Raw genomic sequence first — 18921 nt, 5'->3', positions numbered from 1 at the left:
GTTCACAGAAGAGCTAGCCAAGAGGGTGCTGAAAACACTGATGGCAGCCAGCAGCTTGTCAACACAGAGTTGTGATAACAGGAGCAGGCCTGCGCTGATGTCAGCCATCACCGAGCTCCCTCTACAACGAAGAGGGCTCCCAGGGGATTGCTCCATCCCCAAGAACAGCAAGCAACTCTCTAGCCTACCTAAAAGATCCAGAGGTTGCCGTCATTGTTGCCAAAAAACCCTCAAGGTAAGAAGAATTAAATTTCTCCATCACTTTGATCAGCATCAGGATTTGCATCACAGTTTTCAGTTACTGTATCCCAAATTTTATCTGATGCGGGTAATCTGCTCACAGGAAGATATTTCAGCTATTTTAGGCAAGGGAAGCATTCAGTGATGCCACCAGGAGCAGCACAGGCGGTTTTCCCAGACCATTATGAAAAACCCTCCCCACACCCAGATGACTAGAAATTCTTTGTAAGCTGAAAACAAACCCCACCCTGTACCCATAGGGCCAGGGAAAGCACATGTGTCAGCAGCTGAGGAGACAGCAATGAACACAGCCTCTTCACCAGGGAGATGGGAAGGCATCAGGCTGGACTCATCTCCCTACCAAAAATTCCAGCCCTTAGTCAACACTCTTTCCACTCGGACATTGGCTGTCAGGCAGTCAGCAGAGATTTACATCTTCAAAGCTACAATCATCAAGAGGTTTTAATAGATTCAATTGAAGCTATTTCCTCCTTTAAGTATGTAAAAACTGAGATGTGGCAACATTATGTTAATATTGAAGAATCAAAGTTAAAATTGCTGGGAAACTTCTGTTGGCTGAGGCACAGGACAAATTTTGCATGTTAGAGAAAGCTATTCCATATTCTAATTCACTGTTTAACATGACATTAGTTATGAGATTAAAAAATATCACATGAACAAATATAGGAAAGGCTGTAGCAGGCAGCTCCCTCTTCATTAGCATTAAATTTGACAGTGGTTCAGCTGCTGCACCACATTCTGGTCTGATCTGGCGAGGAAGGGAAGTACTCAGAGTCAGAGCAGGCAATTAAGCAAATATTCCAACCTTCTAATCCTTTTGAGTAGGGTGCTGGGGAGCTTTGGAAAGCACAGCTGTGATCATTGATTGGATTTCTGAATGCTCTCACACGAACTAAGCCCCAGATACCACAGAGCCCAGCTGACTTTGCTCCCCAGCCAAGCAGAGGTACAGAGGAACAGTGCCATGTGTCCCCAGTGTCACTGCTCACACTATTCTCCCAGAGGCCAAGAGTCCCCAGCTTTGACTCCTTAAGAATTTCAGATATCACAAGTACTCCCAGAACAATGGATGCCCCAAAGGAGGGGGGATCTGGACTAAACCCAGCACTTTCTGGAACACTTCATTTCAGGAATTGAGCAGGCCATTTGACAAAGGAGCCACTGTGCAGGCTCCAGTTCTGAAGTGAAAGAGCTCAACAAATCCCAGGTGTGGACCCAGAGCCTTCTCTAAGCACATCTGAGGCTCCAATATCTGTGACCTACATAGATTTCAGCCACCACCAAGTCTTCATCTTCACAGCTTGGTTTGCTTTTCCTGGAAGCTCCAAACCACCACGTTCTTAGTTCACAGGCCTGAAGAGTCCCCATAAGCTCTCATGTTCAGATCCCAGACCACTACTTTGCAGCCACAAATATGGGTAGCAAGGTCTGCATTCATGGGTGCAGAATCTGTTCGCCCATGCTCACCTGGTCCCTCCAGCCTGCAGAACCTGCCATGAAGATATTCTGAGGATCTGAGACTATAACTAGAAAAGGGACACAAGGGAGGGGTGAGTGCAGAGCCACATCCATTGAACAGATTTAGTTTTAGGCAACAAAACTAAAGCACTGGCTTAGTCATGCTGTTCGTACGCCATTGTGTGCCACGGCACTCAGGTCCTACTCCCTTCTGTCCTAGAATTCAGTATGTGACAATGACTCCCTGGCCTTCCGAGGAGGGTTAACAGTAAACCCCAACCTCCAGCAAAAGCATTAAATGTCACAGGAGCATCCCCTGCTGCTTTCAGGAACCTGCTCACCATAGAACAGACCACTTTCCTGCCTTGGAAGCTACATGCCAAAAGAATTCTTGACTTAATTTCCCATCTTGCTTATATTTATTCCTGTTTCCAAATGAGTGATCTTCTCTCCCTCCACTCCTTTCAACTTACCCATTGTATAGCTCCAACTACAAAGTAAACAACATCCACACCAAACTGAGAAGTCTCAGGGTGTTCTGCAGGATATTCCAAAAATCTTCTTCCCAAGACTTCACCTGTAAACACTAAGTACCAACCAGATGAAGCAGACCTTTCAGCACTTGTATTTTTGCTTTTCCTCATTTGCCTCATGACACTAAATGGCAAGGTGTCAATGGCAGAGTAGGAAGTAGGTAATGAGTGATTTAGAGTGGCTTGAAGAAGGCGATGAGAATGATCCAGTCAGACTGTTCTGAAGGTATTCCTGCAAGAGACAGTTTACCAAAGGTGTTTTTGGAAGAAGCCACTCCTTGCTGAAGCACAGCTTTTTGAACTTCCTGAAAAACAGTGTTTACTTGGTCTCCCAGAGCCAGAAGGGCCTCCAGATCTGCTGGAAGACACACCACAGCAGCCTTGAAAGAAGCCTATCCACAATGCTCCCTTTTCCTGCTCATCTTCTCCTAGCACATACAACAATTCCACAGGGCTCTCAGGCACCTGCTGTCATGGCAGGCACCACAAAGAGCAATAGGGTTTTTGGGAATGCAAAGTCCCTGCTCCAAACAGGCACAGAAGCCTTTGGTCAGTTCCAAAGTAGACTAATCAGGAACTACAATGGGACCACGGCAAAAACACAGGATCTGCTGGACTCTTAATCTGAAGTTCCAGATAGGTATTCATGGAGCTTTTGCTACAGGTCTTCAGAGTCACAACCCTGCCCCAGAGCTGTGCTACCAGCCTGTGGAGAACACACTCAAGAGGTTCAGCAAGCTGGTGCTTGGGCTGTTGCTAACCATGTCCATACCCATCTCTTTCCCCTTTCCCCCAGCCCTGTTACAGCCCAGAGGTAAGGACAGCTCTAAAGCAAATAGGTCACATTCTTCCTGCAAGGGCAGGATGGAGTGAGCAAACCAAACTGCTCCTTGCAGAGACCTCCTTACCCAACCAAGGACAAAATGGTTTTGGAGAAAACCAGCTTGGAGTTTTTAAACAACTCCTGGCAGTCAGAACCTGACCTCACCCCCACGATACACCAAGGCGAGCACGCTGCCATCAGCTCTCTGTGAAAAATCTCACCTCTACATTTCTCCAAAAATCCCAGCCAAACTAGACACTCCAAAGATTGCCCAAGGCTGGAGTTATTCCTCAACTTGGCCATCTCTCCACACTTGGTCTGGGAACAATTTTAGGCTTGGAATGTATTACTGCATTCAAGCAGCCACTCCCTGTCATGCCAGTTGTCCAACCCTCAGACCAGCTGTAGGATGAAATTCCTAGGAACAGCGAAATGCCAATCTTTGGATGCAGTGCTTTGCAGGGCAGTCACCAGCTTGGCTTCTGCCACATTCAGCTCAAAGAGATTGCTGAGAACAGCTACACCACTCTACTGACCATGTCAGCTACTCAGGGTTAGTCCAGCAAGGGCTTTCACCTGAAGTGGCCTTGTGAAACACGAACCACCAGCCAAAAATAACCCAACTGTGATCATAGACCCAGAGCAGCACTGGACTTGTGGGGCACAGCAAGGGGTCAGTCAAGGAACAGGTCTCCAACTATCTGCTCAACAGATTTGATTGCCAGGAAGACCCTCCACCAGTCAGAGTATGGCAAGGTACACCAAGACATGGTGCCTCTGAGGGGGACATGGCAGGAGGGACACTGCTCTGCCCTTGTCACTCTAGCATGAAGCACGGACTCTCAGAACATACAGTGGTCCCAGTATCACTTGTAAGGGGATCGTGCACTTTTGTGCTCAGGGTCACTCCTGATGTCTGTGATACCGCATTGGGAAACAAACCTGCTCAATTCCTGCTTCTACATTTTCCTGGAAAGCACTTTCAAGAAAACATTCAAGTTGTTTATGCACCAGAGGCGCAGTTTCAGAGGAAGCACTGCCCAGTCAAGTTTCTTGGATCTGGGACACATCAGAAGACTTAAGACAGACACACTGGATGCTGATTGAAGATGAAGGTCAGTGGAACAGGATGTCCCTACCAGGTCTCCTCTGTACAGCTCTGGCAGCCAGGCAGGAGGAACACTGTGAATGTGCTGTCAGGAAGACACTGACACAGCAGGGAGAAGGGTTGTCATGGTGATGTAAACAGGGAGTGCTGAAACTCCCACGCAGTCCAGGTTAATGGAGACCTAGAGCATATGCTGCAGATAATTTTCCTCCTCAATATACCTAAAGACTGTTCTCAGCTCTGTCACTGTATGACAGCAAGAGAAAAATCTCCTTTATCCCCCAACAGCCTTTCCAGTGCCCAAACCAACCACGAATGCTTTTGAAGATAAATTAACAGTCCTGTGGCAAGCAAAGGGGTAGGACAATACCAAGTAAGTGCCTTTACTTTTCATGTCTGATTTCTATTGTCTTCCAATGGCACAAAGCTAGTGAAGAGCTGGCAGCTCTTCTGTGCCTGAACTCCAGTCCAAGGGGGCTGGTTCACCCCCAGAAACACGTAAGGCCCAAAGGTCTCCCTGCCCCGCAGCCAACCCCCCAGAGCCCTCACGCTGCCTGCAGGGATGGGGCTCCACCTGCTCCAGCAGCATCACAGCACGTGCTGGAGGTGCCAGCTGCACCGGGATTAGCTTTTTGTGGCCTTCCAGGGAGGCTAGGACAGCCCTTCTCACAGAGTGCCCATGCTCCACATACAGGGACTGGTATGTCCAGCACCATCATCACACCAAGAACAAATCCAATCCTCAGGGATGTTTCTATTCCTGTCCCAGACATCTAGCAGACACGGGATGCCTAGGAGATGACAGCAGACAAGCTTCATACCTACAAGCCAAAGGCTTGAGATGGTGAAAACAACTTTGTATTAGAGCAGCCATAGGAAAAAACATTCAACCTCCTTTCAGCAACAGATTCAGTTCTATTTCTTTAGCTGTAACCATGACACACAGCACAGCAGAAGAAACAAAACAGTAACATATTATTTTGGATATTGCTTTGTAAACAGATGTGTGGCCAGTTATCTAATTGTGGGAATACTAATATGAGTAGGCTTGGAGCAGCAGAGCATTTGCAGGGTTACTTCACTCAGAGCATCTTGCATCATCTCCATCAGGAAATTTCCACGGAGTGCAATGTCAGCAGCTTGTGCTGCAATACACCTGGGAGAATCTGTGAGGTGCCATCTCCCTTGGGTACCACAGGACTGCCCCCTCCCACTCCAGCCACCAACAGACACAACCACGAAGACATTTACAGGAGGTACTTCCTCAGCTAATTGTTAATTATATGAATTGACAAGAGATCTGACTCAGCTGCTATAGAGCCTCATGAAAGCTGGGCCTCCTACTCCCTGCAGCAGGAATGCCTTCTCCATGGGGAAAGGGTGTAGCAACAGCAGTGAGTCACCTTCCAGACACAGCAGGCCACTACTTGGACAGGATTTATGTTAGGACAGCCTACTGACTGCAGTATGATCTGTCTGCCCTGGCAGCTTCATACCAGGCAGTCATTACTGGGAACACTTTGAAAAGCTGCATACAGCTCACTCGGGCACCACAGGGCACAACATGAAAACAAGCAGCAACACTAAAGGGAGGTCTTCCACACAAGTTAACACTGTGTGACGAGATCCAGGGACAGAGGATCACAATCAATACCAGTGAGATCAAAGGGAAGGCTGAAAGAGAAGCCCACAATTAGATGGGTGGCCCAATACAGAATATCCCATGAGTCACACAGTCACTTGCTCCACTACCACCAGTGTCACAGCCACAGATCTGAAACAGAGCACCCCCCAAAGCTGCTGTCTGGCAGGACACATGCCTGGCACAGCAGTGTCTCCCCTCAGGATTTTTCAGTTTGAGAGAGTTTCAGAAGTGCTCCCTGTTCAGAATTCAGGGACAGAGTTCAATGCTATGGCAGTGCAGAAGCGAATGCCTTGATACAACTCTTTCGGGAGTTTTGGACAAGTAGTGAGCTCTGCACAGATGCACCACTGAAGCCCAGTTCTGCAGGCACAGATGTGCACACACATACTATTTCAGTGAGAAGTCAAGAATGCATTGGGCAGCTGAGTACTCACATCCAAACTAAAACCACCCTGCGATTTATTGTCCAAAGGACTCCAGTCTGAACTTTCTCTTTGCTCACTTCTTCAGTGATCTTAAAGTATGAACATGATTTAAAGGAAGTTTTAACAGAGTATGAATTCACATGATCAGTTGAAGCCTTGCCTTACCAGACTACCTTTTCTTCCATCCATTACATTCTAGGATGCCTGTCCGTTGCCTATCCAGGTAGAATGCAGCAGTAGCCCTCCTTATTACCACACTCAGCAGAGAAAAGCAGAAACAGCACTTCTCAAAGCTAGAGATGGTCTCCCCTGAGCAAATGATCCTGCACTTCCTTATCCTGGATATTATCAGAGAATGCTCACAAGAATCTGACTAAGGAGAGAACTGCTTTATGGTTTCATTCAGCAGCCCCTGCCGGAACAAATGAATGCGCCTTAGGCTTTGTTTCCTGCACATCAGATGTCAGGAGTTTCAAAACACTGAAACTATTTGACACTTGCTTTAGATTTTCCATATATAATATAAATCCTCTGTGCATTAGGATCAGAACAGTCCATAGTTCAGGTGTCTGTGTGAGAGCAGTAAAGTGCAAAGAGCACTGCAATGGATTAATAATCGCTTCTGAAGTTGGAAAGCTCTGTCTGACTGTGGTAGGTGTAAGTCAGACTCCATCCTGCCGTGCCCCTATGGCATTGTGTTTGTGCAGCCCTTGGACAGAGAGGGTTGTTGACCTGTTGGTTCCCTGAAGGTGCCAGGGAACAAGATGGAAAACTGAGCAAACCAGAAGGCACAACCAGAAACTGGAGGCAGACCACACTTCGAAAATCCCCCAAAAGCCATTAAGTGTAAGTTTCCCCACATTAAGATGACCCAGCTGTCCCCCTTCCTGCCAGTAAGCACTGCAGGGGACTCTGTGCAGTCCCCCGAGGTGAATGACAGCACTGCTGCCTCTCAAGGCCAGGCACACAACCACAGCCTCAGCACACACAGCAAGGCAACTGCCCTCTGAGGAGCAGGGACAAAGCTGGAATGACACCACTTCAACAGAGTAATTTCCAGTATGTTTGAGAACACTGCATAGATTTTCATGCCCTGGTACCTAGCAGGATACCAGGCAGCAACTCAGATGTGCTTAATAAGCACTCTGCTTAATCAGTACTAGAAAAATCAGACCTCCTAATCAGAGACTCCCGATTACAGAAATTTATTTGCATGTTTTATCAATGCGACTTCACCATACAGACAGCTAAGAAATTTGTTCATAAATCTCACCTGTAAGAGGAAAAAGGAACTTTAATTTTTAGATACTGAACATGCAGAAACTGTGCAGAGAGACTAGAGTTCCCATATGCGCAAGTTCTACTGCAGAACATGCAGAGTTCCCCCTTCAACAGACACTGCTGGACTACTTCCTTCCCAGACTTTTGACTGTAGCTACATGGAAACCCCAACTCTGATGTTCAGTACATAAGAGATGCAGGAAAGCAGCAACCAAAGGATTTGCCCATGGAGTTCAGAGCTGCAGTCAGTGCTTCCGAGCAAGAGAGACTTCCCTGGCAACCTTCCAAGCCTGTTCACTGGACCTCGACGCATTACATAAGGCAAACTCCAAATCAAGGCAGCCATAAGCACCACATTCCAAGGGCAGGGCCAGGTTTGGCAGGAATCAGCTGTGGCACAGATGGACAGGCTTGAAGAACTTCAGTACAAGAAGCCAACTGAAGAGCAGCCATTGACCTTTCAAATAAGAAAGGCAGTTGGTAACCTGAAGCCAACTGCACGGAGAGAACATGCAGAATATATGACCATAGGTGTGCCCATGTCACAGCACAGCACACTCCTAAACCAGCACAGACCAGCTTCCTCCTGAAAACATTCACTCTCCATGAAAACCTCAAAGGACTTGGAAAACCTGGTCATGGGCTTAAGTTACGGCTTCCAGGGACACAGTGCTGGAAGTTACATACAATCCCATAACGATTTAGTTTGGAAGGGACCTTAAAGACCATCCAGTTCCAACCCCTGCCATGGGCAGGGACACCTCCCACAGCCTCTAGGGCCAGGTGTACAGGCTTTCAAGCGTACCAGCTAGTCCTGAGTTTCTTGCAATCCTGCAAACAGGATTAAGCACCAGCCAGCCTTAACACAGTTAAATTGTCAGCTCAGCTTTCAGGAGCACAGACCAAGTGATGCCTGACAGCACCACCAGCTGTGCTTTCCTCCGAGCTTTAAAGTTTCCCACAGTGTTGCACAACCCACTGCACACCAAGTCTGCCTAAAATATGCAAATATTGACACAGAAGTGATTCACAGTCCTGAAGTGTGTCATTGGCTAGACAAGGAGATCTTTAAGACTGAAAGCAGCCAAGTGCCACCCTTGTCCACTCTGTGCTTGCCCCACATGTGGCACCACATCAGCACACAGTGCGCTCAGAGTGAGTGTAAAGAGCGCAGGCAGACCTTGGCTCACTCAGGTATTTTCCTTCTGCTGAGGGGTTAGAAAAGCATGAACAAGACCAAGCAAATGCACTTCTCTTCACAGCAGCAGGAATGACTCTTGTCTTTTGTCACTCTCTGACCAGCAGTTACCAAGAGATGAAGAGAGACAGCAACAAAAACAAAAACGTCCTACTCTGTAATTCTGAAGCATGGCAGCTTAGCCAGGTGAGAACCTAAGGCTTCCAGACATTAAGTAACCTCACCTTTAGTCATCTGCTTAAGAGCACTTGCCAGCTCTGCAGCATCTCTTCTCTATATATTTGCTTTGAGCACAAATCTGTATTTGTTAACCTCCATCTCTGGGTGAAGCTTGCAGGAGCTGTTACCTGTACACAGGTACACACAGCCATGGCTGCAACAGGATCCGGCTGCTCTGGTTTCACAGCCTTTATCAGAGATCACACACAACAACAATAACAACAACGTGATTTTCTCTCCAGGTCCTGGCTTGTACCAGGCAATTTGCTGACTTACCATCTGAACAAGCACTCAGTGTCACAACCCTGAACTAGCTCCTGCTGCAAGAATGCCCAAAACTTCAGTGCTGGAAAAATGTCCAGACAGACTTGCAGCAATTTTCAATTTATCTTTCAGACAGGAATGCCACTTCCCTTTAAATATATTTTGCAGAATTATTCTACAAAAATTGTCAGTGCCCACTCACTCTTCCCTTTAAGTCTGGACACTCCTCAGCACTGTAGGTGGATAGGTGACCACCTTCTACAAAAATGGCTTTTAAAACTTGCTTGAGTGACAGGTCTGAATTTCAGAGAACTCAGCAGACCACCACATTAATTTGCATAATATTAGGTTTTATGTTTCTGTTCTGATCCTCAAACACTCACTCTACCCTGGTTAGCACCTCAGCTTTTCCTTCTTTTCCTTTTTCAGAGGCCAGCTGAGCCCACCTAAGGGGTTCAAGAAACCTGCAGATTCTGAGGGAAGGGGTTTGGCAGAGGGGAAAAGAACATCACAAGGTTAAAACACCTGCACTGCAATCTAAGGTGGTCAATGCAAGCAAGTAAGAGGCTGCAGACCAGGAGGCAGGAAAGCTGGTGCACTGGCACTTGCACAGCTGTGGCAGAGGATGGGGTCTCTGCCTCTCCTAATCTGCTCCCCGAAGCAGCACAACACTGACCTCATTTTCCTTTGGCTTTGTAGCAGCAACCATGGAAAAAGCAACACCCAGTGATGTGCCACTCAGAGCTCCTCCCATCCAGCCCATTCCAGAGCTGGATAACCCTACTTCTCACCTGCACAAGATACCTGCCAGAAGCAACAGGGAAAGGAGAAGAGCTTCCAGGCTCCCCAACACAGGGCCATTAATTCAGTTAGGTTCTTCACATTTCTGAAAGACAGGTACATGAGCAGTCTACACAGCACCTGCTGACAGACTCACAGGACATCCTGTGTTATTCAGAGTCCAGCAGTGGACATGGTATAGTGGTCAGGTTATCTGATGGCACTGATGGCACTGCCAAAAGTCATCACTGGCCTAAGAACAGAGCAACCCAGGCCATCTGATCACAGACTCATCCACAGAATTCTCCCCAGTTAACCCCCTAGGGCACAAATTCGGGAGATAAGGAACTCCACGAAGTCTTATCCTGAAAGAATAAACCACAGCAACTTGCTCATGTATTGAAGGAATTTGATGGGGCTAACTGTTTAGACAAGCCCATGACTAAGGACAGAACTAGTTTCCTTCCAGGAAGCAATCTATTCATAGCCTTTAATGGAAATCCAAATACTTGGGAATTAGCTGTTTTGGTGTATTAAGGGAAACTTCATCTTCCCCTTCCCATAGATGAGGTAGTTTTCTACACACACTGAAAATAGAAAACATGCTAAAATACAGCAAAACTTACAAACTATGCACAGTTTGTAGGTGAGCTTTTAGCTCCTTTCCTAAACAGCATCTGTCTGCCCACTGCAGTAGTAAATGGGTATACTACATCATTTCTCACATCAGTAGTGGAGTAAGAGCCTTAAAATCACAGCTGTAATTCAGGTTCATTTAAAAGCTTTCAGTCTTCACTGAAACCTATTGAACTGCTCTGTTTTCTGCTCCCAGCTATTGATTACTGGGGTGGGTCAGGTGAGGGGGAGTATGAACAACTGCCTTCCAGCCACTTTTGAGTGATGCCACAGCTTGTGACATCACGACTGTCTCCATGGCAGCACAGCAACACAACTGAATTGAAACAGGAGGAGGCCAATTAGAACAAGAAAGCTCCTTTGTAGTTGGAACCATAGTAATTAACAGAAATAAGAGCAGCTGTTATAGAAATGACATTGTTCCAACAATAAAAACCTTGCTTTTAACTTGCCAGGTGAACCCAAGACACCCAAACCACAGCTAAGTACAAAAGTCCTTCCAGACTGGAAACCCCATGATATCATTAGCTGCATTTCCAGCTCTACAGAACGCTGAGCACAGCCTGGATCTGTGAGGTCATTTTTCATCTCCCCTCACATCAAGTTCTCCTCTCCACTGGAGCCTGCCTACACTCTTGGGAGGCTGCTCAGCGCATCACGCTCAAGGAAAGCCCCCTAGCTGAAGTGCTTTCAGCCTTCTACATTTAGCAGACACATCTCTGTGGGGGGCACACAAAAGAAACCAACGCCAGGCCACCAACCCACAGTGACTCACGCCAGCTAAGTCTCTCCCTTCAAGGATGAAGCATACTCAGGGTTTGGAATAGATGATATGAACAAGATCTGGACCCTCTAAGTACATACATTGTTTTGTTTTCAATCTCCAAATCAAGAGACACACAGGAGCAATCTCAGCTATTGTCAGTTAAGTTGTGACAGTGCAGTTGGGGGCACATTAAGCCAAATGTGACTCTGACTGATCTCCATCCTACGGTGCACTTACGGCAGTCCCAGAGATAAGGCAGCTGCTCTATTGCTCCAGAGTGGCCAGGAACAACACACAGCTCATAAAAATTCCCCAGGGAGAGCCCACACTGTTAGGAGTGTACCACAGTCAGGCTCTTAGCCTTAGGCACCTCCACTAGATTCAGCCCAATAAAGACCAGCTACATTCTGTACATTTACCCCATTTTTCTTTTCCCAGGCAAGCCTAAAAGCTGCAGCAGGCCAGGAACAAGCTGAGTGTAAACTTTCCTAGAAAACAAGCTTGAAGGTGTAAGGCACAGCACAAAGTCAGGGCACCTGGAGTGAGGAGACCTGCACCAACACAGAAGCCCAAGCACAGTGACACAGCATGTGCTTTGGCTGGAGATGAAACCTTCATGGGTAACGCTGCTTCCCACAGCTCCTGTGAGCAGACCTACTGTGCTCTTCTCCTGCAATTCCATGGCAAAGTGAGGCCTTCACTGCTGGCAGGGGAGAGAGAGCACATAGGTCCCTAGTACTGGCACACTCATGGCATGTGGAGGCTGGGTAGCAATCTGGTTAACAGCTGCTTTGTGATAAGAGGCACAGCTGGCTAAAACTGAGTCACCTTAAAAAAAATACTGAAAAGCATCACACCATAAGAATTAGGATAAAAGATTTAACTGGTATCTTCACAACTGCAGCGGAAGCAGTTCTCAGTCATAATTCAGTCAAGTGAGTCTTTGTACAGAACACTTCCAGTCCCTATATCTCAGTCAAGTGCAGTTATTTCACACACAGAGGCAGAACTTGAGGTAAGGCATTAACAGTGACTGGGGTTCCTGCTGGGATTCACCCTGCCATTAAAAACAAGGCATCCTCTGGCACACATCTGAGAAATGGGACAATGGGACTTCCTCAAGCCTCTGTCACTCGTGAACACAGCTGGTTCAAACAGCAGACATACCTTCCTGCACACAGCTTCTGCCAGGCAGCACCTGACTGGTTCCAGCTTTCACAAGCTGGAGCTCAACTGCAGGTCAAAAGGCTGTAGGTCACTTTTTAGTTCATTCTGGCCTCAGTGCTCCTGGTTTACCAGCTCGTTCACCCAGAACTGCAGTCACATGCACCTGCTGCCTGAACACACCATCACCCACAACCAGGGGATGTTTGTTAACAGAGCAAGAAACTAGAACAGAGCAGAAAACATGATTTACTGTATGAACCAGGCCTTACTGCAGTAGAAAAAGCCATTAGCTACAGAAAGGAAAGAAACCAGGCAGAGGCAGAAATAACCAGCTTTCTGAAGTTATTTTTAGAGCTGCCTCCACCAACACTAAAGATATTCAGAGCTGTTGAAAAAAAGTAAATCAAAGGTAAGCACACAAATAGTGCCAGAAGAAAGCAGACAGTGCTTCAAAGTTACTGTTGCCACCAGTGCAGCAGCTGCAATTGCTGGCCCAGTTCTGTCCTTTGATTTGGGACAGCATCATTATCCTGGGCTCTGCTTTGCTCTGTCAATGAGCTCAGGGGAGCTGTGCCACATGCGTGCTAGAATGCAGCAGGACAGTGTCACCCAGGCAGTCACTGCTGTGGGACAGGCTGAGCACAGCCTGGACAGAGGAAAGGACAGGCAGCACTTCCATTCCCTTTGTACAAGGGGCTGTTATCACAGAATCAGCTAGGTTGAAAAGGCCTCTGAGATCGAGTCCAACCTATGACCGAATACCACCCTGTCAACCAAATCATGGCAGTCCAGTCTTTCCTTTAACACTTCCAGAGACGGTGACTGCGCCACCTCCCTGGGCAGGCAATCCCAATGTCTAATCACCCTTTCTGTGAAGAAATTCCTCCTGATGTCCTCCCCTGGCACACCTTGAGGCCGTTTCCTCTCATCCTGTCCCTTGTTCCCTGGGAGCAGAGCCCGACCCCCCTCTCTCCTGTCAGGGAGTTGTACAGAGCGAGAAGGTCCCTCCTGAGCCTCCTTTTTCCAGGCTGAGCCCCCCAGCTCCCTCAGCCGCTCCTCATCAGATCTGAGCTCCAGCCCCTCCCCCAGCTCCGTTCCCTTCCCTGGACGGCCGGGATGACAGGCTGGGCACTGTCCCCGCACACTGACAGAGCACAGGGCGCTCTCTCCGAGCAGGAGCCGGAGCTCTCCCAGCACAGCTCGGCCGGGCGCGGGGCCCCGCTCCCGCAGCGCCCCGGGGGCGGCCCGGCCCGCGCTCTCCTCGCCCTACGGCCCTCCCTGCTGCAAAGCGCGGCGGCCGCAAAGCGCGGCCGGGCCGAGCCGGGCCGGGCCGGGGCCGCCGCCCTCCTCCGGGGAGCCCCGAGGGACCCCGGCCGGGACAGCGGCACCGCGAGAGCCCCGAGGGATCCCGCGAGCAGGGCAGTCCCTGTCCTGTTTGTGCGGCTCTGGGAAATCCACTACACACAAGCACTGGGCATCTCCCAGCTCCAGCCCACGGTTCCCGGGGTCCGACAGAATCATTAAGGCTGGAAAAGACCTCCGAGATCATCCAGTTCAACCCGTGACTGAACACCATCTTGTCAACTAAACCAGCACACTGAGTGCAACTTCCAGTCTTTGCTTAAACACCTCCAGGGGTGGTGACTCCACCACCTCCCTGGACAGCCCGTTTCAATGTCTAGTCCCCCTTCCCGTGAAAAAATTCCTCCTAATGTCCAACCTAAACTGCTGCTGGCAGAGCTTAACTATATCCTCTTGTCCTGTTGCTCGTTTCCTGGGAGAGAAGGCCACTCCTTGGCCCCTGCCCCACTGCCCTGAGGAGGCCACTCGAGATGCTCTGCCTCCCTTTTATCTCCTAACCCTGTAGATTTCTTCAGTCCTGATGTCAACTTTGTCCCACAGAAGCACTGCAAACAGGAATTGAAGCACCACACAGATGAACAGCCAGAAACCAGGGATCCCTCCCAGCTGGTGCCTGCACAGGGACCCAATGGGTCAGATGGAACATGGGACTATCAGACCAGAGTGTTCACCGAACCCACACAGCTGTGCACGGCTGACAGGGAACAGCATTCATAGCAGCAGCCACAGGCAAGGTGACTACTGACATCTCCACCCAAGCCTTCTGTTTCCCTTCCCCAAAGCTCCGATTCCCCCCAGTCAGCCTGAGTTAGTGTTTGACTTGAGCAAGAACAAGTCCTGTGAGAGAGCAGGGCTCTAAGGGCTGCTCTGGCAGCCTCCCCTTAGCAACCCAGGGCACTCTGCAGCACTCATCTCCAGCGAGGACCTTAACAGAGCAGCGATAAAAGCTAATGTGTGGGGTAACAGTGCTGTTAGCAACAGTGCCTCTGGAATGGCTGACAAGATTGCAGGGTGACAGCGAGACGCAGACATGGAGCCTGGTGCCAAGCGCAAAGGCCAACAGCAACAGGCTGCTGGTGAACAGAGCTCTGCTTCCCAGCATCCAGGATTCCCCGCTCAAGGCCTGGCTCTTGGCATGCTGCAAACTTGAGGGCCACTGAAACTAAATACTTTGGAAATAAAGTAGCTACTTTGTCCAGGACCAGAGCTAAAGAAGTGCAAGCACTGTCCAACACCAAGGGAGCAGCTTTTCAGGCACTGGGAAGAGTTCTCCAGCTCTGTTCGACCAGTACTCATCTCCTCAAATCTACCTGGAAAGTTCCAGTCCACACTGTACAAGCTGGGCATTACAGCAGCCCTGCACTGCCAGGGAGCTTGCTTTGCTCAGAGCAGCAGCGCTAAGAGGCCAGAATTCCCAGCCCAGGGCCCACTGCTGGAGTGGCAGGTCAAACAAGACAGCACTGGCAGCTGTTCAATAGAGCACACCAAAATCTGGGAGAGTTCCTGGACAGAAATGTTGTGACTTGGGACCCCGTGTTTGGGCCAAGCTAAGAAATTGAAAAGCCTCAGGGTTCAAACAAGGAAAAGGAGGCTTCCCAACAAAACAGCTACTCAAGCGACCTCACAGCTCTGCAATAATGTGCTGGCTCCCGAGCTGTCCCCACACACGCTGTTCTCCACAGAAGCAGCACTGACTAGTCTGGCAGCCAAGCAGGTAGGACACAGCAAAACAGAGGCCTTCAGGAGAGGGTCCAGGGACTCCCTTGGGGACAGTTCCACAGCAGCTTTTGGGACACTTTCTCTAGCTTCAGACTCAAATAGTTGTCTTATGTGTAGGGCCTAAGAGGGATGTAACATCCATGCTTTAATGTTCCAATTTTAACGCATTTGTAGATATGCCCACTCCGGGTAAGAAGTTTAGGCTTGGAGTTCCCTCCTGAACACAGCAAATACCTGGCTGGGCTCTGTTCAGTAAGATCTCAACCACTTTCAGAATAGAAAAAACCCAAGGCAAATAATACTTATAAGTTTGACTCATCTTATGACAACAACTTGCAATAAGAATTCCCTTTTATCAACTCTGAAATACTTTTCAGCTTTCATCAAACATCGCTTTCCACTATGACAGTGCATCAGTAAAAAGGCATAAGCAACTTCTGATCTTCACTTTAATTCCAGTTCTGACAGACCTGCACCACAGGTAAGAATTTACCTTTGAAACATTCACCACTCAAGTTTCTCAGTCGACTTCAAACTGGAGAGACAAAACAGTAGTTTAAGCTTTGATCTCTTAGAATGAGGTTCAGAAAAGATCACTGCAGTGAAACCTGGATGTCTTAATGAAGAGCACTAAACAGGATACACAAGATTGATTGTCAACACATCCTTGATGTAAATACTAGTGCTAAGGTTTAAAATTTATGCACTTTCACAGTCTTCCCCTTTTGAGCACTGCTGTCGCAGCAGGCCTAGCTCAGGTGAGTCCCTTGAGAGACTGGTTTCAATTTCTTGGTGTTGCCAGAGCCGACAAATTTCACCCTCCTGAGACTCTGCAGAGCAGTGGGGATAACACAGCTCCTGTGTGCACGTCTGCTCAGGTGACACTGCAGCACCTGTGAGGGCATCGGGTACCCTGCCTCTATCCCAGCAGGGGCACGTGCCCCTCTGGCACATGCCTTTATTGGCAATTCATGGTGCAAGACTAAGCTCAGCAGCAAGAAGGTAAGTAGGAGAGAATCAAAACTCAGTCGTCTTCCTTCACAGTATTAAAATGTACAGAAGTTTGGGAAGAGGTCTGGCAGTGCATAGCCCACAGCCCTGTCCCTCTCCAGAAATCCAACAGTTTCCAGGCCTGGGGGACCGATAACTCCCCCAAGACTGTTTGTCACTTGTCCTTGACAGCAGATTAGCACTTACCTCACTGGTTCTAGTGGAAATCACAAATGCTGTTGCAATAGTGGCTTTTGGATTTCTAAACCAGAATCTGGCAGAGCAGAAGTGAAGCACAGGCCTGAGAACCTGGTCAGGACTTCAGCCATGGGGCTGCTGTTCCTCTTGCCCCTGGCTTCTCCAGGGGACAGACTGCACCCATCTGCACTAAACACAATTAATTAATTCTGCAACAAAATGAAGCAGACAGAATTTCCACTCTCCTAAATATTTTCTTCTCTCCTAAACAAACCCATCTGCAAATCCTCAAAAAACTTCCACTTGTTTAAAGGCAGCTCATGTCAAACCCTGGTATCTACTTCTCCCTCTCTCTGGGTGGCAGGCTGGCATGGAGACTGGGAAAGAAGGGAAGGATAAACTCAATCTTTCATGAACTGTTCTGGAGAGACCCAGATGAGAATTCACCATTCTCATCCCCAAGTGCAACTACAGCCCTCACAGTATCTGACAGCCTGAATTCTAATCGCCTTTCACAGCAAACAGCAATCATCCTTAGCATTGCTCCCCTCCCTTTTAAATCTGCTCTGATGGGAAACACACTGACAACTTTTCACTGCAGAAATTAAAGTGGATTTTTCTTGAACAAGGCCACCCGCCTGCACAGCCTTAATCCTTCCAGCTCACATATGTCCCCGTAACTTGCACTGCTCTGAATCCAATTATGCCTCCTCAATCCATTAAAAAATATTTGAGGCTGTTGTGCAGGTTGCACTGAGCAAGAGTATCAGCTAAAGAGGCACTAGCAAGCCCTGCTTGATGCCTTCCCTCTGCAGGCGTGCATGGAGTGGGTTATTAGAAAATTAAATGTCACAGAGTGACTTTCACAAGGCCCAGTGAACTAGTTCCAAACTACAGAAGTCAGGGCTTAGACGACAGGAAAATCCATACAGCAGACAAGACTTGACACAGAGTTATTTGTAAGCGCCTGGCAGTTATTAGTTGTCCATTACAAGCTTTTACAGTTCTCTTGCTCTGGCAACACACACAGCTAGGAACAAGCTCACGGAGCAGCTGGTCTTCCATGCATTACACTGGAAGAGCAGAATAACCCTGAGCGAAGTTGTCAGAAGTGTCCACAAATCTAAACTGCACGCACAGATCAATCACCAGAGTACCCAAGGACTCTCACACAGCTGTGAGTGAATCACAAGCTGACAGTGTGTGCTAGGACACTGGCTACGGTTCCACACCGGTACCTGTTGGCCTCCCAGTGCTCCGCACTTTACGAAATTCCATTGTATTCTCCAGACAGACAATCCACATATCACAGAAACCAAGTTCTTCCATTATCATCTTTGCTGATCAGGGTCTGGCAGAGGCTGCACAGGGTCTCCTTGTCCTTTCCAAGCTGGCAGTGTCCAGCAGTTACACCCAGCACTTCCACGGCCATGCTACAGATCCCAGCATCCTGAGCTATACCACAAACTTACACTGCCACTACAGAAGTGGGACAGAAGTAGCAAGCTGGATGCAAAAATAGCAGATGGCAGTTTAGCACTTGCACCTTATAGATGAATTTTTAGGTTTTCCATGACCGCAACACATCAAACAAATTCTGCACGTAACCCTCTTCTGAATACTAAGGTACATGTACATCAATATTTTATCTGAAAGCCAAGCAGACTGCATTTGATCACTAGTTAAACTTACTTTTCTCCACACATTCAAGAACATGTAACTTCATAGCACCAAATTCCTGTTGAAGAGGAATTACCAGCAAAGTAATTTGGACCCTCTGGAGTCAAGTCTGCCAGCTTACACGACTTGGCAATCTGGCTTGTTAACATCCCACATGATTGGAATTTATTTTAGGATCCAATGCCACATGCCGTGAGGTTTTTTTTTTTCCCCTTTTCTTCTTTTCCTTCCCCAAATGACAAGCTAAAGCCCAGGATTCAGAGGTCCTAATTCCATTCCTGTCTCTAAAACGCACACCCTGGGGTCAAGGTCCTTTGCAGAATAAGTAATATTAGTCCTATCAACGGCATCCTGCAAATAATTCTCCTTTTTGAGCCTCTCATTGAAGACTGGAGTAGAAATTAAGAG

The 18921-nt window shown here is 48.1% G+C and overlaps 1 protein-coding gene and 1 long non-coding RNA gene across 7 annotated transcripts in view; both read right to left on the bottom strand.

Annotated features, from left to right (window-relative positions):
* Positions 1 to 18921, bottom strand: part of DLGAP4 (DLG associated protein 4) — a 146373-nt gene that overhangs the window by 19290 nt on the left and 108162 nt on the right. The window lies entirely within an intron of this gene.
* LOC120323718 lies at positions 9549 to 10615 on the bottom strand. Its single transcript, XR_005564483.1, has 2 exons — positions 10007 to 10615; positions 9549 to 9688 (listed from the first exon to the last, which is right to left on the bottom strand). It is a non-coding gene; the product is annotated as an uncharacterized LOC120323718 (long non-coding RNA).

The sequence above is a fragment of the Pipra filicauda genome, unplaced genomic scaffold, assembly GCF_003945595.2.
Source record: "Pipra filicauda isolate LSUMZ 115617 unplaced genomic scaffold, ASM394559v2 scaffold327_size997775_pilon, whole genome shotgun sequence".
Classification (NCBI taxonomy): domain Eukaryota; kingdom Metazoa; phylum Chordata; class Aves; order Passeriformes; family Pipridae; genus Pipra; species Pipra filicauda.
This window is presented reverse-complemented; position numbering and strand designations above follow the sequence as displayed.